Raw genomic sequence first — 5,584 nt, forward strand, 5'->3', positions numbered from 1 at the left:
TATCATTTGTGCATCATGCATCATCATGTGTGAGTAAGAAGAAAATTTCTTCAGAAGGAAAAAATTTGTTTTAATCGATTGCACAAGTTGTTTTAAACTTGCAGAGTTATGTCTCATACCAATTTAATCGATTACAACCTTATCGTAATCGATTATACAGTTGTTTTTGAGACAATGACTGATTCATTCAAGAGTATCTACTTTAATCGATTACCATGTGATATAATCGATTACTTTTCTTTCTATAAGTGTTACAGAAGTGATTAAGAACACTTTCATCGATTACATTGAGGATCTAATCAATTAAAAAGATAATCTAATTGATTACTTCATTGAAATAATCGATTACATTGTAGATTTAATTGATTGCAGGTGATTGTAATTGTTTTCTCTATATATAGCCACCTTGTGTTCTCACTTCAGTGTACAAGTTCATTAAGTGCAAAATTGCATGAGCTAAAATAAGTGAAAAGAAGAGAAGAAGAGTGCTTAGAAATAGTGACTCACAACTTCTAATCTTTTGATTATGAATATCTTTTTGTGATAAGTGAGTTGTGATACTTTCTTGAGTTCAAGAAGACAACTCATTCAGTCAAGCAAGGTTTTGTGGAAAGGATTGGTCAGGTTGTGCCTATCTTTGACTCTAGTTTTTCATGTATGGTTTTACACATTACTTGTTTGTGCATGAATTTCTAAAGGCATTCTAGAATAGGTGTTTCTAGTTTGGGGTAAGGGTAGGTTTTTCTTAGGCTCTTATTCACAGAGGACCCTAAAGTTGGGTGCCTATGTCTCTTTTTTTGGGGTAGGAATTGAGATTGCTTGTGATTGCTTGTAAGAATTCTATATGTGAAAATTTAATTCGGGTTTGGATTAGATGACTGGATTAGCTTCTCTAGTGATAGAGAGTGAACTAGTATAAAACATTATGTACTTCTTCTCTTGATCTTATTGTTGGACAAGCGGCCTCAATAACTTAAGAGGGGGGTGAATTAAGTTTTAATATTTTCCCACTACCAAATTTTAACCCCCCTTTTAAATGATATATGATAGGCTCATAATGCAAAAGAAGAAGAAACAATCAATTTAATAATGTTCTTTTAAATACGCAAGACAAAGTAAACTGCAGTAAAATAACTGAGATAAAGGAAGAGAGAAATGCAAACTCGATTTATACTGGTTTGGCCACTTCCCGTGCCTACATCCAGTCCTCAAGCAACCAACTTGAGATTTTCCACTATCTTTGTAAACTCTTTACAACTTTTGAACACACCTTGAGATTCCTCACCCTTGTGTTCAGGATTCTCACAAGTCAAGAGACGAACAATCTCTTGATCACAACAACGTTTTTGGAATGTACAGAAGAATTTCTCTCTTTTAGAGATGATAATACAAATTGTGTTGGACAAGTTGCCTTAGAAATTTTAAGAAGGGGGGGTTGAATTAAGATTTCGTTGACTATTCCTAATTGAAATTTTCCCTTTCTTAGATATTCCCTAGATTCAATTATTTCTTTAATTATAAGTTACTCAAATAATAAATAAGGAGCAGTAACTTTAAAGTAATATGAACACAACAGAAAGTAAAAGAGATTAACGAAAGAGAGAATGCAAAACCAGATTTATACTGGTTCGGCCACAACCCGTGCCTACGTCCAGTCCCCAAGCAACCCACTTGAGATTTCCACTATCCTTGCAAAATCCTTTACAAGCAATGAACCAAAAAGGACTTCCCTCCTTTGTGTTCAGTGATTACAACCAAGAAGTTATTCCCACTTCCTGCAATGAACCCCAAGGAACGTTGGTCCCTTGTATCCAGTGATAACAACCAAGAAGTTATACCCACTTCTTATAATGAACCCAAAAGACGTTGGTCTTTTGTGTCCAGTGATCAACCAAGAAGCAAATCCTGCTTCTTGCAATGAACCCAAGGAATGTTGGTCCCTTGTGTTCAGTGTTTGTAACCAAGAACACCTTCTCTTGAAAACAGTCACCAAGAGTAGGTCTCTTGAAAAGCTTTTTGTAAGAATGGAGGAGAGGAAGAAAATGGAATAGCACAAGTTTTTGCCCAATGAACTTTTCCTGACAAAGCAAGTGTTGAACAAAAACTTTTAGAAAGATGTTGAGAATAAGCATTTTTAAATTCGTTCTATGGTCACATATTTATAGCCATTTGATGGCTCTTGAAGAAATCATGTTAAAAGTTGTAACTTTTGGCAATTTCTTCAAAACCAGTCACTTTTAAAAAGTTGTGACTCTTGGCAATTTCTTCAAAAAAATAGTCACTTTAAAAGTTGTGACTCTTGGCAATTTTTCAAAACCAATCACTTTAAAAGTTGTGACTCTTGGCAAGTTTTCAAAATCAGTCACTGATAATCGATTACCATTATGGTGTAATCGATTACACAGTTTATTTTATCAAAAGTTGTGACTCTTTATGTTGAAGTTTGAAATCCAACGTTCAGAACCACTGGTAATCGATTACAAATATTGTGTAATCGATTACACTATTTTGAAAATATTTTGTCACAAGTTGTAACTCTTGAGATTTGAAATTCAATGTTCAAAAACATTGGTAATCGATTACATGCCCATGGCAATTGATTACTACTTTGTAAAATAGTTATAAAACTGTTTTAGGATTTTGGTAATCGATTACTGCCTTATGGCAATCGATTACCAGGGAGTAAAAACTCTAGTAAAAGATTTTTCTTTGAAAAATTCTTTTGGACAATTGTGTTATTCAATTTTTGTTGGAAAATTCTTTTTATACTTATCTTGATGCTTTTCTTGAGGTTCTTGCATATCTAGAGTCTTCTCTTGAATCTTCACTTGAATCTTCTTGATTTCTTTAATCTTGTTTGAATGTATCTTTTTAAAAATCTTGGGCATCATCAAAATAATCTTGGAAGATTTGCTTCTACAAATTGAAGATCTTAGAAGAATACTCAATTGATTTGCAAGTGTTTGGCCAATAGTTGTTTAGAGAGCATTTAAAAATTAAGTTCTCTTTTTAAAATCTCTCTCTACTTTTTGAAGTCAGACACACGTATAGGCCCATTGTGCCTTTTCAAAATGGTTTGAAGAGATGTGTCTTTTCAAAAAGCTTTTCTGAAATTTTCTCACTGGTATTATAGGATTCTGGTAGTCGATTACACATTTATATTTCTGAAGAGTCATGACTTTTCAAAGGTTTTTTTTAAAATCTCTTTACTGGTAATCGATTATAGGATTCTGGTAATCAATTACATAGATCAAAATCAAACAGTTTTGTGTCGTTAGTCAAAAATATCTTCACAAACTCTCTAGTAATCGATTACACAGTTTGGTAATTGATTACCAGTTCAAAAATATCTTTTTGAACTGATTTAGCCTTTGATAAAAAAAAGTATTTGATACTAAAGATGTTGAGGCCAAACTAAAGCAATCAAATTGAGATTCTTTAAACAAATTTACTAAGTTCTTATCTTAGATTTACTTGATCTTGTTCTTTTGACTTGATTCAATCCATGCTCATCAAGTAACCTTTTTGGCATCATCAAAACCTGCATGATATTCATTCACACTTTTCTTTCTTTCTCATTATGCTCTCAATCAATTTACTAAAGGTTCAACAAAATATCTTTTTGAAAGAAAGAACTTTAAAAAAGGATCTTGTATAAAGGGTGATTGATTTAGTATTAATTAAGTATCGGTTTATCAAAGTTTTGTGATATGATCCACACAAAAGAAGTTTTTGTAACTCTGGTTTTAAAAGTACGTTTTGTTTTGAAAATCAATTCACCCCCCTCTTGGTTTGTGAGTTCCGTCATCTTTTTCAAAACCCTTATAGTCTTTCTAAGAAACCCTAACAGAGACGATGGAAGAACTTAAGTATTTTTGGTTAAAGTCTTGGGTGAGATTATTTGATGGGTGAGACATATATATTTTCTATTAAAAAGACTTAAAATCCATCCTAAAAAAAATTCATCAGAATTTGTATACTTTTGAATACCACAAGACTTTTTATAAGTTCTAAAAAATCTTAATTGAATATTAAAGGATTTTATTGAACTCCTTAAAAAATCCTAATTGTCTTGATCGAATACCATAAGACTTATTTCTATCATTTAAAAATCTTGATTGAATTCACAAGACCTTCTTTATATAAAAAAAAGTCTTTGAAATGTTAATTGTATACACACTAGTTCATTTTCTCCATTTTTTTCTATCTTTTATGGAATTGGCTGCACTCTAGGTGCCATTGTGTTTTTAGGTACCAATTTTAGAGTTGGAAGGTACTCTTTGCAACTTAGACATTTGGAAACTTGAGAAGTATGACAGTTGTGAGAGGACTGTGACCATTAACCTTGGAGCATGTTTTGGAACAAGCAGAATGGATCATGGGCATGAGACATGGATCACGACCATAATTGATGCTGAAATTTTTTTAGACCTCTTTTGCTAGTTCGCAATAGCAAGGATCACGGTCATGAGATATGGATCATGATCGTGACGTGTGACAGCCGTGAACTTTAATTACTTTTAAGATTTGCATTTGTACTTGGGCCTGAATCTTTTAGTCCACTATCTTTAAATACCCTTTTGAACATTAGGATAGGGTTCCACATTTTTTATGCTTGAGGCTAGGAAGATAACTAGAATCTTGATCCGCTTTCTCTTTTTCTGTTCGTTATCTTCTTTTATGAATTTTTGTTTTGCTTTCATGGCTACTCGCGAGTAGTCCTTTTGTTTCTAGGATTGGGAGTAGCCTATAAGTATCTAATGAATTAATTTTATGTTATCCTTGTGTTGTTCTTGTACTCTTTGATTTCTTTCTATTGCTTTATTTATGTTCAATGAAAGTGGCATGTGTTTGATATAATCATAGGGATTTGGGGAAGTACTAAGAGGTGAGCCCATAATTTTGAAACCATAGGAAGAAACTTAGGTGTAAAACCACAAGAGCAGGTTAAGCCCTAAGAAGAACGAACAAATTAACAAAGTGCTTAAAGGGTCTAATTAAACATAGCTGCCATAAGAGTAGGGGTAAATTTGGTTAGATACACCTTCATGTCTTGAGAAATATAAAAGGTTACCTTAGGTCAATATGCCTTCATTAGGAACTTGTAAAAGAGCAAGGGTAATTTAACTTATTATTATTTGTCATAGTGTCAAACTAGATCCTGAAAGTTTTTAACAATTTGAATTTTAATATGTTGATTGTTGGATGATGGATAGTAGAGATAAGGTGGACAACAACCTTGGTCATCTAGTCCAATACTCTTGTCTTTTGTATTGGTCGTTGAATCTTTTGTAATCTAATGGAGCATCCAGTGACGTAGAAGGGAGAGTCTTGTTAGGTGGTTCATTAACATAGGTTGTATTGTAACTGTAATTATTTTTTGTTATAACCATTTTTTGTTAGACAATTTGTTGTTATCTCCTTTATAAGGAGCTCTATATTTTGGGTTTAAAGAGTTTTTTGAGAGTGCTTTGAACCCTTTCATTGTAAATTCTATTATTCACAATAAAGTTAACAATTTTACATGATATCTCTCTTTTCCTTCTATAATTTGCGTTTCCCTCTCTGAGTAGAATTTTTTGAA

Source organism: Glycine max, chromosome 18 (assembly GCF_000004515.6).
Source record: "Glycine max cultivar Williams 82 chromosome 18, Glycine_max_v4.0, whole genome shotgun sequence".
Lineage (NCBI taxonomy): Eukaryota > Viridiplantae > Streptophyta > Magnoliopsida > Fabales > Fabaceae > Glycine > Glycine max.